The sequence below is a fragment of the Platalea leucorodia genome (assembly GCF_965183815.1).
Source record: "Platalea leucorodia genome assembly, chromosome: 2".
NCBI classification, from domain to species: Eukaryota; Metazoa; Chordata; class Aves; order Pelecaniformes; family Threskiornithidae; genus Platalea; species Platalea leucorodia.
The window spans coordinates 49,917,787-49,936,806 of NC_138824.1; positions in this window are offsets into that span (position 1 = coordinate 49,917,787).

The window sequence follows — 19,020 nt, forward strand, 5'->3', positions numbered from 1 at the left end:
AAAGAAAAGATTAAATTGGAGAATTATATCTTTTTCTCTGTCACTACCTTTTATTGGCTGAAAGCAGAGGTATGCTGTATCCAGAAGGTTACAGAATATCTTTAATACTTCCTCTTTAGCTCACTGTAAATCTGGTGAGTGAGTAAATCTCTGCTGGTTGATTTCACAGCTCAGCATGAGCATCTTGTGGGAAGGCAGAGCAAATGCTTGGTTTTTAATGCTATAGGCAGAGATCCAAAAAAGAAAAGGGATCTCAAATGTACAAGGGGTGATTGCCAGATTATAGTTAAAATATTGAATGGCACTGTGAGGGAATGGTGTACAACGACAGTGACTTTTAATTTCCAACATTTGAAAAAGAACTAAGACCAAGTTTCTGACTATTTCTTGAAGAGATGGTGAGCTACTATGTAAAAGTAGTGACATTAGTATGGTGATTCAGACATAGTTTAATTTGCCTAAGCTAATACCTGTGCAGATCTGACAGGATGGGCAGCTTTTTTTTTTTTTTTTTTTTTTTTTTTTTAAATCCTTGATATTACCTTAGGGATTTACCTATTTGAAATTTTAGTTTAGCAAGACTTTTACTTTAGCTCAAACTTTAACTCATAAAATCATAACTTCAGGGCAGGAGTCAGTGGTTTTATTGGGCTGGCCTGAAGTTAAGTCAGACAAACCAATGTCAGAAGGTTTAAGACCTGTAGATCCAATGTAATCTGGATCAAATCTGTTCAGCAAAGACAACTGATCTTTTATTGACCAGAAATCCCAGTACACAATGATCTTACTGCACATGCACAGGTCAGGTGTATACGTTTAGTAGATCTGATGCAGGATATGTTGGACTAATTCTACAATGGCCAGACAAATGATCTGCACGTGTTCAGAAAATCCCAAGCATTAAACTTACCGCATGTGCATCTTGATTCCACACTGCATGAAGAGTGAAATGTCTAGCACAAATCTAACTTGAAGTTGTTTTTCATGTGCTTGATGAATATTTATTATGTAGGATTTATGTAGAAGTAGTTTCCTAGAAGTATTTATGAGAATGTTAATGGAAAGCAGTTTTATTAATAACAATAATGCTATACATCAGCCATACCAATCTTTTAAAATCTGCTGCTATTCAAGAGATTTTTACATGTGCTTTAAGATACAACATTTTCATACATTTATCTTCTGATTAGCATTTCATTCTCTTTCTCACTGTGTTACAGATCATGGCAGAACAGTGAAGGTAACAAGAAAAACAGTTCTGCATATAATTTCCATGAAGATATACGCATCTGAGATACTGGATAATTCAAGTCTAACAGAGAGTTGCTTGAGTCTTGTCCAGAATTAGTTCTCTTTTTTCCTGAAAGGAAGGTAAGGAAAAAATAGGATAGTAATGATGCAGAAAAATAGGGTTGTAGTCCCCAAGTGTATCCATAAACTAGGTCATTCATTACTGGATATCTGAAGTCTTGCAATATTACTTGCTGACATATCCAGGGTAGTGTCAATTTTATCTAGTTTTAGTTGTCTACCATACAGACATCTACAGCTGAGCTAGTCACCCTTGGTTCTCCTTATAGTCAATTCAGAAAGAGAGGCACTTTTTAGGGAGAAATTCACCTCACCTACTTTTGACATCTACTTCAGGATGTAATAGATCATGCCCTAGGGGTGTTTATTTCTCTTCACTGAGTAATGAAGGAGCATAGAGTGACTAGCCTACCTGTAGCGACTTATATTGCTAAGCTCTAAGTGAGAGGAGCCTTATCATTTGACTCTGGTCCTTACTTTAATTAGTAAATTATTAGTTGTACAGAAGAGAAGAACTTTGAAAATACAATTGACAGTCATGCACTTCAGAATATTCTGCCAACTGGTGGTATATGCACTGCTCAGTGAGTAAAAACAATGGTTTCAGTTAGCCAGAATGGAAAATGAACCTGAAACCCAATAGTTTCCTACATCCCAGAGGCTGATCCTGATCATGAGGTTTTGAACTAAATGGAAGTGGCATGAAACTCTTCAGCATTCTTCCTTAGCCCTTACTTTCCTTGAGCATATCATAATCTTATTTTTGCTCTTATAATGAACAATGTGATCAAAATGTTTTGAAAACATCTTAATAAAGATAATATAAAGCAATATAAAGTACATCTTAATAACTGGTTATTTTCATTTTGTCTGAAGCAATTTGACAGATTCAACTTAAATTTCTAAATAGTTTTAAATGTTTCAAACCATAGATTTGAAAAGAAAAAAGGTTTATCATTTATTCTGTAGCTTTAATTTTATTCTAACTTGATTTTTTTAAAAAAAAGTTTCCTTTCTCTTCTTCTGAAAAAGAAAAAAGAAACTTCCTACAAATATCATAAAAATTGATAGCACTATTCCTCCTTTTTTCTCTTCTCCATAGAAGAAAAGACTACCTTCATATTAAGAATTTTTTTTTTAATTGGCATTATTTATTTTGTTTTATTGATATACCTTCAAATCACTTATTGTATAATGGGGAAATGGGAAAATAACATATTTTGCCTTTTATACACTTTTTAAACTTCTTTTTCCTTTTTTTTCTTACTATCTTTTAATATTTACCTGTAGATGATTCATTGCTTGACCTATTCTAATATTCAAAAGCCAATCCCTCATTCCTTTAAGTATTGCACTGTAGCTGTTACACTGGTAAGCAAATTTCAAGCTTTATCATAGAAATCTATAGGGATTCCATACGCAAAATAACAGCTAAATGATCACTGATATTTTGTAAATTAATCCTCTGAATAATAGGTAGTCATTATAATCTTAGTAAACTTCTCGTGCTCTGTACATGCACTTCAGCAACTCTACTAGAAACGATAGAACTCTTGCTACTGTTAACAGATAAAAGCTGTTCTTTGAGTTTCTAATTACTTTAAGTACTATTAAAAGAGTGACTTTGTCACAATTAACTGATTGGACCACTTAGAAACTTTAAATGTACATAATTTTATGTACAAATTTAAAGGAAATGAAAAAGTCAGTCAGTTTCAATTTGAACATACTCGCTTCTTTTAGTATTTGTTTTTCCACATGCATATTCATTCTGAGCAATTAGTGTTCAGTCAAATGTTTGTAGCAGGATGTGGAGCTGGTAATTGTTTGAATGTGCTTGTTTGCCAGACAACATGCATATTCATAACCAGAGTTACTAGTAGAGTTATGTTTAATATCAAAGGAGGGAAGGATAAGGGAAAACATAATGCAAAAAAGTCAATTATTTTTAATGTATGACACATTTACTATAGAGCTTTGCGTTTTGATAGAACAGTGTAAACGGTAATTTTTTATTGATTTTAGAGATAGAAAATAGCGGTTACTTAACAAAAACAAGCAAACACCTAATTCTTTATAATAGGAATAAAACCAGGCTCGCTAGTGATAACCCATGCAACAGCATGCCAATGTTTGAGAGACAGTGTGCTAGCAAGGTCTTTCAGTCATGATGTGCTGAGTACACTGAAGCATATTTCAAATGTCTCCAAACTAATGTGCGCAGCACCTTAGCCATCTCAGTGAGAGTAGGGGATGGAGAACCACGCAGCAGCAAAGATGCAAGAGTTGTTGATGTGTTAGAAACTACAGAAGTGCCTGAGAATGGTCATGTAGGAATTAGGGCTTCTCCCCCTATAAAGGTGGCGAGATCAATAGCCCAACTGAAGTGCATCCACACGAATGCACACAGCACGAAGGAGCTGGAAGCCATTGTGCAGCAAGAAAATTATGATATAGTTGCAATCACAGAAACATGGTGAGATGACTTGCACAACTGGAGTGCTGCAATGGATGACTGTAAACACTTCAGAAGGGACAGGCAAGGAAGGAGAGGTGATGGGGTAGCCCTGTACATTAGGGAGTGTATTGATTGTCTCAAGCTTAGTGATGGTGATGACAGGGTTGAGTGTTTATGGGTAAGAATCAGGGGGAAGGCCAACAAGGCAGATATCATGGTGAGAGTCTGTTATAGACCACCCAACCAGGATGAAGAGGCAGACAAGGTATTCTATAAGCAGCTGGGAGAAGTCTCACGATGGCTAGCCCTTGTTCTTGTGTGGGACTTCAATTTACCAGATGTCTGCTGGAAATGCAATACAGCAGAGAGGAAACTGTCTAGGAGGTTCCTGGAGTCTGTGGAAGATAACTTCCTGACACAGCTGGTGCGTGAGCCAACTAGGGAAGACACCCCACTGGACCTCTTGCTTGTGAATAGAGACGGCCTGGTGGATGATGTGATGGTTGGAGGCCATCTTGGGCATAGCAATCATGAAATGATAGAGTTTTTGATTCTTGCAGAAGTAAGGAGGGGATCAGCAGAACTGCTCCCTTGGACTTCTGGAGGGCAGACTTTGGCCTGTTTAGGAGCCTGGTTGACAGAGTCCCTTGAGAGGTAGTCCTGAAGGGCAAAGGAGGCCAGGAAGGCTGGACATTCTTAAGAAGGAAATCTTAAAGGAACAGGAGCAGGCCGTCCCCATGTGCCAAGAGATGAGCCACTGGGGAAAAAGACTGGCCTGGCTGAAGAGAGAGCTTTGGCTGGAACTCAGGAAAAAAAAAGAGTTTATGACCTTTGGAAGACGGGGCAGGCAACTCAGGAGAACTATAATGATGTTGTGAGGTTATGTAAGGGGAAAATTAGAAGACCCAAAGCCCAACTAAAACTTGATTTGGCTACTGCCGTAAAAGACAATAAAAAATGTTTCTTTGAATACATTAACAACAAAAGGAGGGCTAAAGAGAATCAACCAGCCTTTATAGGATGTATGAGGGAAACATAGTGACAAAGGATGAGGAAAAGGCTGAGGTACTTAATGCCTTCTTTGCCTTACTCTTTAACAGTAACACCAGTTGTTCTCTGGGTACCCAGCCCCCTGAGTGGGAAGACAGGCATGGGGAGCAGAAGTCCCCATAATGCAAGGGGAAATGGTTAGTGACCTGCTACACCACTTAGACACACACAGGTCTATGGGGCTATATGGGATCCACCCAAGGATACTGAGGGAGCTGGCGGAACTGCTCACCAAGCCCCTTTCCATCCTTTATCAGCAGTCCTGGTTACCAGGGATGTCCCAGTTGACTAGAGGTTAGCAAATGTGACACCCATCTACAAGAAGAGTCGGAAGGAGGATCCAGGGAACTACAGGCCTGTCAGTCTGACCTCGGTGCCGGGGAAGGTCATGGAGCAGATCATCCTGAGTGCCATCACACAGCACGCATAGGACAACCAGGGGATCAGGCCCAGTCAGCATGGATTTATGAAAGGCAGCTCCTGCTTCACTAACCTGGTCTCCTTCTATGACAAGGCGACCTGCCTAGTGGATGAGGGAAAGGCTGTGGATGTTGTTTACCTGGACTTTAGTAAAGTCTTTGACACCATTTCCCACAGCATTCTCCTGAAGAAATTGGAGTGCACCCTCAGTAAGTTTGCAGATGACACCAAGTTGGCCAGGAGCGTTGATCTGCTTGAGGGTAGCAAGGCTCTACAGAGGGATCTGGATAGGCTGCATCGATGAGACAATTCTATGAGATTCAACAGTGCTAAGTGCCAGGTCCTGCACTTGGGTAACAACAACCCCATGCAATGTTACAGACTTGGGGAAGAGTGGCTGGAAAGCTTCCTGGTGGAAAAAGACCAGTGGTGTGTCCAGGTTGCCAGGAAGGCCAATAGCATCTTGGCTTGTATCAGAAATAGTGTGGCCAGCAGGACTAGGGACGTGATTGTCCCCTTGTACTCAGCACTGGTGAGGCCGCACCTCAAATGCTAAATTCAGTTTTGGGCTGCTCACTACAAGAAGGACACTGAGGTGCTGGAGCAGGTTCAAAGAGGAGCAATGAAGCTGGTGAAGGGTCTAGAGAACAAATTCTGTGAGGAGCAGCTGAGGGAGCTGGGGTTTAGCGTGGAGAAAAGGAGGCTGAGGGGAGACTTTATTGCTCTCTACAACTACCTGAAAGGAGGTTGTAGCGAGATGGGTGTCAGTCGCTTCTGCCAAGTAACAAGCAACAGAACGAGAGGAAATGGCCTCAGGTTGTGCCAGGAGAGGTTTAGGTTGGTTATTAGGAAAAATTTCTTTACCAAAAGTGTGGTCAGGCATTGGAACAGGCTGCCCAGGGAAGTGGTTGAGTCTCCATCCCTGGAGGTATTTAAAAGACTGGTAGGTGTCATGCTTAGGGACATGGTTTAGTGGTAGACTTGGCAGTGTTAGGTTAACTCCTGGACTTGATGATCTTAATGGTCCTTTGCAACCTAAATGATTCTATGATTCTATAAACAACCACCAGGTCTAGAAATAAACTGTTTTTCCTAGCACATGTTGTGTCAGATTTAGTTCCAAATTTTACAACCCTAAACACAGTTGTGTAGATATAGTGAAGATACAGGTACCAATATTAGTCAAGTCTTCATTGACTCTGTTCAGTACATCACCACTGGCTATAAGGGAAGCTTAGATACCTAGTTCATATGTAAACAAGTATGTTTAGATGTCCAAATTTAAGGTTTTACATTGTGGAGCTGAATGTCATTCCTTAGAGCATAGATATTTATATTGTCTCAGTCTTGAACAGAACCGCACCTCTCTTTTTGTTTTCCAAGGCTAGATCATGAAAATAAGCTTCTGGAATGTGGCCAACCCACCTGTAGTTCCCTGGATCCTCCTTCTTGCCCCTCTTGAAGACAGGAGGGACATTTGTTTTCTTCTAGTCCTCTGGAACCAGCTCATCATGTCTCCTGATCGCCATCATTTTTCATGGAAAATAACAAATGACCTCACAATATCAGCTGGCTGATGTCAGCTCCTTCAGTGCTTGTGGGTACATCCTAGCAGATCCCATAACTTTGTGTGTGTCCAGTTTTTTGAAAGAGTAAATCTTCCCAACAGCAGACTTTCTCACAGACCTCAGGAACCAGGGGCTGTTGAAGGGCAGTGAAGACCATGGTGAAGAAGGCATTGAATACCTTGGCCTTTTCCATGTACTTTTTTACCATTGAGCACCAGGCTCACATTTTCTTGGTCTTCCTTTTGCTGCTGATGTACCTGTAGAAGCCCTTTTTTTGATCTTCATGTCCCTTGCTAGATCAGCTCCAAGTGGGCTTGGGCATATCACGTATATCAGCAGCAAAAGCAAGACTTATCCTAGACTGCACTATCTTCCCAACAGGATAAGGAGGTTGTGTTAGGAATCATTACACCAACCACCATGGCTTCTTTCTTGGACTGTGCCATCTCTCCCACAGAACTGGAAATTAATGTAATTCATACAATTTCATATATGCCTGTGATTGAAGTGTTTTGGTATCTGAGTCTATCTAGTCTCTGCATTGTCAATTTGATTTTAAACTGCAACACCTTTGTACCTTCATAACCAATAGACCTTTGTAGGAGGAATCAGCAGAGGAACAGGGGTAATTTTTGAACATCATTCAGCATTTTAGACCTCTACCATAGACCGAGTGATGTTCTAAATATGGCTGTTTGTGTACATTGACTGTATAGTAAGGTCCTAATAATTATCTCTAGTGTAGACCTGTCTTGTTAATTTCCAATGCTACATTAGAAGTATTATGTTTCTAAGGCTTGATTCAGCTGCCCACATTAGTGGGCATTTGCCATTACTGGTGCAGGCAACCGAATTGAGCCTCAGATGCCAGTCATAATGATATGAGATGAACACTTATTAAAAAGTAATGAAATAAAATAATTATTTAAAAACACAGGTCTTTTAAAATATTAAAAACTTCAGTAACTGCTTTTTATCAGGTCTCTATTGTCTCATTTTTGTAAGTGCAAGTTTATTTTTAATTAAAAAAAAATATTCACCAATTTTGACTGCTGTTTATTTTATTAAATCTACTCAAGCATTTAACTAGAACTTTTTTTGCTAACGTGTTGTGATATTTCTGTTCACTTTCCGTGTTTTAAGGATGAGCCCTTCAAATCCAGTGGTAGAATAAGGTCTCTAAAAATATGTAACAAAAATCTGACAGTAATATAATATAACATAACATTTTAATCTGAGTTACTGGTCAAGGGATACTAGCATATGCAAGCCTTCGTAAGGTATGTATGTTCCCTTAAATGATCTTTACAGGACAGCTTCTAGCAGGTAAATTATTTTATATTCAGATGGAGCAATTATTTTGTTTCATTTAATTTCAGTTTTGGTATAAATAAGTAATCCTTCTTAGATCCACAACAATAATGAAAATTTGTAACAATTGGAAAAGTTTGTTATTTATCCTGATATTTCCTATTCCTTATTTTAGACTTGTTTTGCATTGTTTTATTCCTTTCTTTTTTCTCAGTTCTGACTGAAAAAGAAATCATGTTTGGAATCTCCAGTCTCTAAGAAGAGCAGATCTGTGCATGACTTGAAAGAATATTGAACTCTTTAATAAGTATTTCTATAATAGAGTTTATTCTTCTTGTTTGGTATGATATAAACTGGGCAAGAACTAGAAAAGAGCATGTATGAGCTCTTCATAGTACTAATTGTGATTAACAAGCCAATTAAAAGGGGGAAAGAATTGTTACTAAACATTAATATTCTATTAAAATTACAGGATAACCTCTAAACTTGAATGGAAGGAATTGCTTAATTTACTCCACAGAGTAACTTTTCTAAAACAATTGAATTATTTATGTGCATCAATTAAAACATTTCTACTTTAGTAATATGAAAACTAGGTAAGGTAGTAAGTTACCTAAATGTCCTGGTTTCAGCTGGGATACAGTTAATTTTCGTCTTGGTAGCCGGTATGGGGCTGTGTTTTGGGTTTAGGATGAGAACAATGTCGATGATACACTGATGCTTTGGTTCTTGCTAAGTAGTGCTAAGCTGTCTCTAAATAGGTGCTAAGTGGCGCTCACACCGGTCAAGGACTTTTCAGCTTCCCCTGCTCTGCCGGGTGCACAAGAAGCTGGGAGGGGGCACAGCCGGGGGGAGGGCTGACCCAGACTGGCCCAAGGGCTATTCCATACCATATGACGTCATGCTCAGTATATATAAGCTGGGGGAAGAAGAGCGCGTGATGGCGTTTGTCTTCCCAAGTAACCGTTAGGCGTGATGGAGCCCTGCTTTCCTGGGGATGGCTGAACACCTGCCTGACGATGGGAAGTAGTGAATGAATTCCTTATTTTGTTTTGTTTGCGTGCACGGTTTTTGCTTTGCCTATTTAACTGTTCTAATTTATTTTACTTCAATTATTAAACTGTTCTTATCTCAACCCACGAGTTTTCTCCCTTCTACCCTTCTGATTATCTTCCCCCATCCCACTGGTGGGGAGTGAGCGAGCGGCTGCGTGGTGCTTAGTCGCTGGCTGGGGTTAAACCACGACACTAAATTAAAGGTAAATAAATAGATAAATAAATAAAGCAAAAAAAAAAACAAAAAACAAAACAATTATGCAGTCACTGAATGTGCTAGATAACTGACAATTTTTTTTACTTAAATTGAAATAACTGTTCTACATAAATGGTGAATGTTACCTTACAATGTTAGATAGATGAACCGCCTCTAGGTCAACCTAGTAGAGCGAGATTGTGTTTATACTAGGAAAATGGAGCACATATACTGAAAAGCTCAAAAAATAGCTTTCCTACTATAGCTTTAAATCTCTCTATTCAGTTCCCACTGAACTGCTGTCAGCAGCTGTGGTTTGGCTCTCCAAGCTTACAGTTTCAATTTTCTTTCAATTCTTCCTTCATCAATATCCATGCTGATACAAAATCCTGCCACTCCTCCATTTGCAATATCATCTAAAACCTATCCCAGCCTTTCTATTTAATCTGCTAACACCTCTTGGTGTTTTCTCTCTTTATCTGCTTCGACCTCACTACTCTTTGACCTCTTGATATTTTTCTTTTCTCCCTACCAAGAAATAAGTAAGAAAGTTAACTTAATCTTCTAATTTCCTTGCCCTTTGGATCAACCCACTGTTTTCTAGTTCTCTTCAACACCTTCCAAAGCTGATCTTTTTATCCTCTTTGTCAGGCTTCTGTTGCTTAAACCTTTTGTTTATTCTTTCAATAATATTTTCCTTATTCAACATTTCCTGCCAAATCAGTTTTTGGTAGTCTATTTTATTGTCTTCTTTTGACTCTCTTACCTGCTTTTCAAAATTCTACTATTTACTCCTCTTCTTACCTCCCCTTTATAACATGATTTTTGTATATTTTTTTTGTTTTGATGGCATATTCTCTTTCCCTGTCTTCTGATCTTCATTGCAGTCTGTTGCATATGAAGGCATACAAATTTCTTACTCTTTTCTAAGTTTATTCTTGCTGTGCTCAAACAGAACAATGCACAGAACTGAGATGAGGGAGCAAAAGCAAGAGAGGTCAGACAAAATGTAATGGTGCTGTCATGACCTTTCAACACCGTGAAGACACAGATGTTAGTAAATGGAACTAAACCGAACTTTGAAGAAAGAGGAAAAAAACACAATTTCTTTAGTACTTTCAAGCTATGTGCTGGGCATTTAAAAATGTGTAATTTTATTTTCAGAATGCAAAGATATTTATACTTACTGAATTGTAGATTACACAGTCATTTAGTAGAACCTCCTTAGATGACATTTTGCCTGGATATGCTCATTATCACCATAGTAACTGAACCTCTTCCCTCACCCAATCCTACATGTGTCTTCTTTTTCTCTCATCCTTCATCCTGCTTCTCAGGAAGAATTTATATGAAAAAGCTGTTATATTACAGGAATTGTTACATGTTGTGCATTCAGAGTAATTGGCATACTTCTACTTACTCCCTAAATTTAAGAGAGGCTGATTTTTAACTTTATATATACATGATCAATAATTATCTAATTAATTACCAGTATTTTGTGATTGCTTTTAAAGTGAAGGATAATACTATCTGGCAGTTCAGACAACAACCTCCCAGGCAGAGACTGGCTGCATAAATAACTGAGCTTCACAAAAGAAGTGGACATCAGAAATTGTATTCCACTGGCAGATGGGAACAGGTTGAGGTTAAAAGAAAGATATCTGATAAATTAACAGTGAGTTACACAAAGAAGTTGTTTCAGATGTTCCTCGATAATAACAGTAATAACACATTTCAAAGGTCATGAGCACTCAGACATAATAGTCTCAAGTGGAATTTTTTCTGGATTTTCCATCACTTCAGTGTGAAGCATAAATATTCTGAACATTAACAAAATTTAGTATTAAAAACTTTAGATAAGAAAATTATTAATACAATCATGACATCCTTCTATGTATTTTTTAATGTTAAATCTAATTTATTTTTCTTTGATAATGTTTCGTGTTTGTTTTCTAGTCATACATGGAACGTTTAACCAAAGGAAAAGACCTCAATATTCCTGGCCTCTTTTCTTAAAGAGTCAGATTCATCTTCAGACAGTAGATATCTGAATTTAAGGATCTGTATTTAGTAGGGTTTGTGGACTTTTGGTTTGGTAAGTTCTAAGGATGCTGGTATCTAGAAGCCTGAAGTATATGGCACAGAAAACACCATTCTACATCTCTTCATCATATCTCTATCTCTGGAGACATACATTGTCTCAGTCTATGTATTTAACAGTCCACATATTTATTTTGTAATAATGTCTAAATTTATTTATCTATGTTATATAATGACTTCCTTGTCAGAAAAATACTTTGGCTGTATCATTTTCCTAAGGTGACTTTATCTGCTGAATTCTGATGAGAATCTTCCGCAGGTCTCCTACCTTTGCAGGCTGTGACACCCACTATCTGTTCCCCAGGCTCCTGTAGTTACTATAACAGTGGTGCCACCTGGATCTTGGACTTGCTTCTCAAGTTCAAACATTGTTATTGTTTTTCATGTTCACCTTAATCATGTGAGTGTATATAGACACTTCACCCAGAAAGAATATTTTTAATTTATTAGAAAACCAAATAGTAGTTGGATTAAATGGAAAAATATATGTTCAAGGAGAAGATCTTTTGGCTACTGTTCTACAGTATGTCACCAGCAAGGGTCTTCCTGATGCTGAAATACATGGAGTCCTGCCCCAGGAAAGCTGGCTTGAGGAAAGACTATTTACAAAGCCTAATTTCAAGTATTTCATCTGAGGCAAAACTGATTAAGCATTCTCCTGGGATATCTTGAACTTCTGTGAGATCCTGTACATCATCGACTGCCTGATATTAGTCATAGAATCATAGAATCATAGAATCATTAAGGTTGGAGAGGACGTCTCAGATCATCGAGTCCAACCTGTTAACCTAACTGCCTGGTCCACCTCTAAACCATGTCCCTAAGCACCACATCCACTTGTTTTTAGAATACTTCCAGGGACTGTGATTATACCACTTCCCTGGACAGTCTGTTCCAACACCTAAACACTCTCTCCATGAAGAAATCTTTCGTAATATCCAATCTAAATCTCCCCTGGCACAATTTGAGCCAATTTCCTCTTGTCCTATCACTTGTTACTTGGGAGAAGAGAGGGACACCCACCTCACTACAGCCTCCTTTCAGGTAGCTGATCCTTGTAAGACTTGTGCTCCAGACCCTTCACCAACTTCATTGCCCTTCTTTGGACACTCTCCAGCACCTCAATGTCCTTCTTGTAGTGAGGGGCCCAAAACTGAACACAGTCCTCGAGGTGCGGCCTCACCAGTGCCGAGTACAGGGGCACTATCACCTCCCTGCTCCTGCTGCCCACACTAGTCCTGATACAAGCCAGGATGCCATTGGCCTTCTTGGCCACCTGGGAACACTGCTGGCTCATGTTCAGGCGGCTGTCAACCAGCACCCCCAGGTCCTTTTCTGCCAGGCAGCTCTCCAGCCACTCCTCCCCAAGCCTGTAGCGTTGCATGGGGTTGTTGTGACCCAAATGGAGGACCCGGCACTTGGCCTTGTTGAATCTCATACAATTGGCCTTGGCCCATTGATGAAGCAGTAGGAAATAGAAGGAAATAGTGATCAGAACTTTCACAAAGGTTTGAAGCACAACTTGAAAAACAAAGACATTTGTTCAAGGTTCAATACTATGCTTGTGCCAAAGATCGTAGCAAACTGTTTTGTACCCACACTGAATGAGAATTTCTCTGCTAAGGCCTCATTTATGATGCCTGGAGTATAAATGGAAGATTTATAAGACCAGGCAATCTTCTTCCCAGGCCATGTCCATAGTTCTTCCAGCCATCTGGTGGGGTCATATATGAAAGTCAATAAGAGTTTTGCCTGTGACCTCTCACTGTGATGCCTATTCCTCCTTGTAACCCAGATCTTTGATGAACTGCCCGTGGATCCCTGTCCGCATCTTGTCTAGCTATTCAATTATTTGTAAGGAGCTCCTTGCTGTATTGCTAAAGTAAGTATTTCTCTGTTTTGCACCAATCCCTGTTCAGTCTATCCAGTTTGATCAAAAATCCCAATGCTGTCACTGCCTTCTGTCTCTTCTTTGAAACAGCTTCCTAGCTGAAGCTTTGGTATAAGCCTGTATGAAACATACTTTCATAATGGTGTCTGAAGCTTGCTAGCAGGTACAATTCAACTCCAACCTATCAGTGTCAAAAGATCTGGACTAGGACTGAGTTAAGTTCAAGACTTGAATTAAAGGAAGGACTTCATAGATAATGAGGGCAGGACTTGGAATTAGGCAAGCAGCAACTCATTTATAGAAGAATCTGGGTGGATTAGATATCCCAGTTTTCTGGCAAGTGAGAGCTACACACTTGAGAGTTGTAGAGACACATAGATATATGAATGTATGGATGTGTAAATGTAGATGGCCACCAGGTGTGAACATGAGGATTATTAAGAGTACCTATTAAACTGTCTTTAACTCAGCCCACGAGTTTTCTCACTTTTACCCTTCCATTTCTCTCCCCCATCCCACAGAGGAGTGAGCAAGCAGCTCTGTGAGGCTTAGATGCCTACCTGGGCTAAATAAGTTAATGGATAAAAATAAGTTGACTTATTTATCAATAGCAACAAACAAAATAAAACACAAACCCAAAACACTTAAAGGAAGATTCCTTGCATCTATATTAGACACCTATCTTATGACTGCATATGGAATTGTGGATTTCTCTGATTAGCTGTAAAGGGAATCCATATGACTACCTTTTACTTAGACAACTCTCTCTTAGATAGTAAAATATAAATGAGGTGAATTCATCAATAAAGTACTTTTGTATTTTTGGGACAGATCTAAGTAGGAAGAAAATTAAACTACTCAAAAAAAAGAAGGATCAAAATTGTTGACTGCCAAAGGAAAATAAGATAGCTATGCCCAAAAACAGAGTTAATACCAATATAAGAAAAATGTGAAGATTAAATAGAATTTCAGAAAATGGAAATATTATTCCTGTATATATTATATAAGTTAAAATGTTGCTAATGCAGCAGAATCTTAATGACAGAAATTAGTCTAGACAACTTTACATTAAGTACCGGATTCTTTAATACTGGACTACTTATTCAGAGAATTGGAGGCAAAGCTAGCCATTTTAAACACAATGTACTATAAACACTTAGTAATCTGTATAACCACAGAATGAAATCAATATAATTAGGGATTAATCAGCTACAATCAATGTTTAGTTGATTTTCTTGTGAATTCTCTAAATCGGAATTGAAAATAAGCTGCCTTTACTGAATTTTCACTACAGTCTTCTTGTACTGCAGATCCACAAGAGACAGAAACGTCTTTAATCTCTTCTGTTGTTACACCAAATGTCCATTTTCTTCAAAACCATGCCTCAAAATAAAATAGAACACAATCAAATGTGGGAAAAAAAGTTTTCTTATTTTTTTTTTACTTTAGGTTTTCTTGCACTTATTTAAAACCTAGTGTTTTTAACCAGAAGTGATTCCAGAAGTTTGGAATTACAGGATGTGACACAAAGTTTCTTATGCTTCCTTTTACACACACAGAATATTGGGTAAATGATGTATATGAGGTTCAACAATGCTAAGTGCTGGGTGCTGCACTTGGGTCACAACAACCCCATGCAACACTACAGGCTTGGGGAAGAGTGGCTGGAGAGCTGCCCAGTGGAAAAGGACCTGGGAGTGTTGGTCGACAGCCAGCTAAATATGAGCCAGCAGTGTTCCCAGGTGGCCAAGAAGGCCAATAGCATTCTGGCTTGTATCAGAAATAGTGTGGCCAGCAGGACTAGGGACGTGATTGTCCCCTTGTACTCGGCACCTCAAATACTGCTATTCAGTTTTGGGCTGCTCACTACAAGAAGGACACTGAGGTGCTGGAGCATGTCCGAAGAAAGGCAACAAAGCTGGTAAAGGGTCTAAAGCACAAGTCTTATGAGGAGTGGCTGAGGGAACTGGGGTTGTTTAGCCTGCAGAAAAGGAGGCTGAGGGGGGAGACCTTATCATTCTCTACAACTACCTGAAAGGAGGTTGTAGCGAGATGGGTGTCAGTCGCTTCTGCCAAGTAACAAGCAACAGAATGAGAGGAAATGGCATCCGATTGCACCAGGGGAGGTTTAGATTGGATATTAGGAAAAATTTCTTCACTGAAAGGGTAGTCAGGCATTGGAACAGGCTGCCCAGGGAAGTGGTTGAGTCCCCATCCCTGGAGGTATTTAAAGGATGGGTAGGTGTCGTGCTTAGGGACATGGTTTCGTGGTGGACTTGCCAGTGCTAGGTTAATGGTTGGACTTGATGATCTTAAAGGTCTTTTCCAACCTAAACAATTCTATGATTCTATGATTCTAAATACAACATGGAAGGTAGAACAAAGCAAAGGAAAATAAAACTTCTCTTATAATTTAAAAATTAATTTGCTACATAGACTTTAATGTTAGAGTTCCTCTACTTGGCCAAATAAATGAGGAATTCATTTTCTGAATCACTGTTCACTGGAAATAAGGTTATTTATGATTTCTTGACATTACTCCTACTTATAAAAATTCTTCATCAGCAGCTATCCAGGATAGTGGCATGTCTATAAATGTTTGTACAAAGGAAAAACATGAACAATACAAAACAGTTGTTAGTTGTACTGTAATAAAATTAATATTATATTTATTTTTAAGATTATTATGAACAGGTTTTTAAAGACATAGGCCAATATAAACAGGAGCAATCAGAATAGACTTTGACCAATTTAGTGCACTCACAGTAGCGCACAGGGTGCAGTGTGTATCTAAATACATTGTTGTGCTTCGTCCTGGCAATGATTTAGCATACATAATTAATCCCTAGATAAAATTCTCACAGGTAATTGACAGTTGACTGTTTCTGACTTTTGAGATGATGCCAGTATTCATTGTTCTTGACAGTGCTCTAATTAAGTTTTTTTCCCTAGATAGTAAAGCATTAAATCACTGTAATAAGTACTTGCATGTTTGCAGGTATATTTTATGTATGTGGGTGTATTCATTTTTCCCTTTGTATTCTTGTGCGTATTCTGGATAAGGGATTGCTAGTCTTCATATTTCTACACTTCTGAATAGGAATTTGGACAAGCTGATTCTTAGAACATATAGTTAAAAAAAAATTCTAGCAGCTTTGGGTGGTACCCTGCTTCTTCCTTGAGAAATCTACGATCCCGGTGTTTTTAGACATATTCTGTCATGTTTCCATTGGTTGGGCAGACATCAGAAATCCAAGACAAATGATAATTTTGAAGATACACTATGTATAATGAGGACTGTGTTTAACAGTTCATGTTTGCAAGATTTCATGCACTTCAATTAATGTTTTTAACCAGTGAATGAAAACAAATATGAACACATCAAAGTAAAAGTTTAAGTATTCATTACATGGAAATTTTTTTGCTTCAACTTTTACTTTTTTTCTTCGAAAGGGATCAAATTTCAAAATTACTTTTTTGTTAGAATATAATGTCTCATTTTTTTCCCCACTTTGGCTAAGTATTTTAAATGTTCACACTCTGAACATAAATGCTCAGTCTCTTTGAGTTGTCTTGAAATGTTACAGTCTGAATGACAACAATATTTATTATGCTGTATGATTTTTTATTTGAGCACAATGTGTATCCCACAATTCAGATTCCCTGGATTCCCTTGTGTATCTCCCCTTACAGTACAGAACAGCAACAGTGATATTCTCAGGACTGTAGACTTGTAAAGAGAGATTAAAACCTTTTAGAACTTCCTTTTTTCTGAAGAAACTAATTCCAATGAGTATTTTAAATATTATTTTGAATCTCCGAACATTTGTTCTTGGTTAAGAAATCAGTGGAAATCTTATGAAATACAATACTTACGAAACCTAAAAAAACTCTTTTGCAATAAATACTATCTTTTAATATTTTAAGTTTTCCTCTCTTCCCCTTGCCTCCCTTACTTGGGTGAAAATATTCTGTTTAATTGGATAAAGAACAGAATATAAAGTATTGACTAATCAGTTATGTAGGACATTCTTCATCTTTAATCTTGATGTAACTATTACTGTTAAAAGCAATTTCTTTTATAAAAGAGACACATACTTGCTAATCAAGAGCGATTATTCTAAAGAAAAGGCAAGCTTTTAAAAATCTAGAAGATAATCAGATAGTCTGTCTGAATGATGTCATTTTACTCTTATGGTAGTCTGCATAGAGATAATATCAGTATGGAACTATACAGAGAGAGATTCTTAGAAGATCATGCGTTTTCTTAAAGGAAATCTGTAGATCTGCATTGCTTTCAATTTACATACTCTGAATACGTATCACTTTAACTGATTAAAGACTTCTGCACATCACAGATCTATTCTATTCTGCTATTAACTAAAGCTTAGTTCTTCTAGATTGTACAAGACAGCCTGTATGTATTTTTTTTTATTTTCTAGTAACTCTGATGAATATAGGTGAATGAATATACTACAAAAAAAGGCTGATAGCACCAAAGTTTTTGGTATCAGGAGAATGAGCCCTGATTCCCAGCAGTTTATACTGTTTGAAAAGAATCTGTTCTATTTAACTGGGACTCATTTCCAAAGTTCTATTGACTTTTCTCCCATAGCACAGGGGATATATTAGGTTCTAGTGGGGAAAAAAACCCCAACAAACTCAACAACGAAGCAAACAAAAAACTCATGTTGACCTTTATTACACTATCTATCTAATCTACGATGAAGGAGTGTCACCCTCTGTGTCAATGAGGAGCTGGAGTGCATGGAGCTCTGCCTGGGGATGGATGAGGAGCCGACTAAGAGCTTATGGGTAAGGATTAAAGTGAGGGCAGGGACAGGTGACATTATAGTGGGGGTCTGCTACAGGCCACCCAACCAGGAAGACCAAGCAGATGAGGCCCTCTATAGACAGACAGGAGCAGCCTCACATTCATAAGCCCTGGTCCTCATGGGGGACTTCAGCTACCTGGATATATGTTAGAGGGACAACACAGCAGGGCATAACCAGTCCAGGAGGTTCCTGGAATGCATTGATGATAACTTCCAACAAGGAGAGGTGTTATGTTAGACCTTGTTCTCACCAACAAGGAGAGGCTGAACATGAGCCAGCAGTGTGCTCAGGTGGCAAAGGGGGCCAATAGCATCCTGGCTTGTATCAGGAATAGTGTGGCCAGCAGGACCCGGGAGGTGATAGGGTCCCTGTACTCAGCACTGGTGAGGCCGCACCTCAAGGACTGTGTTCAGTTTTGGGCCCCTCACTACAAGAAGGACATTGAGGTGCTGGAGAGTGTCCAAAGAAGGGCAATGAAGCTGGTGAAGGGTATAGAGAACAAGGCTTACGAGGAGTGGCTGAGGGAACTGGGGTTGTTTAGTCTGGAGAAGAGGAGGCTGAGGGGAGACGTTATCGTTCTCTACAACTACCTGAAAGGAGGTTGTAGTGAGGTGGGGGTTGGTCTCTTCTTCCAAGTAACAAGTGATAAGACAAGAGGAAACGGCCTCAAGCTGTGCCAGGGGAAGTTTAGGTTGGATATTAGGAAAAACTTCTTCACGGAAAGGGTGGTCAGGCATTGGAACAGGCTGCCCAGGGAAGTGGTTGAGTCCCCATCCCTGGAGGTATTTAAAAGACGGGTAGACGTGGTGCTTGAGGACATGGTT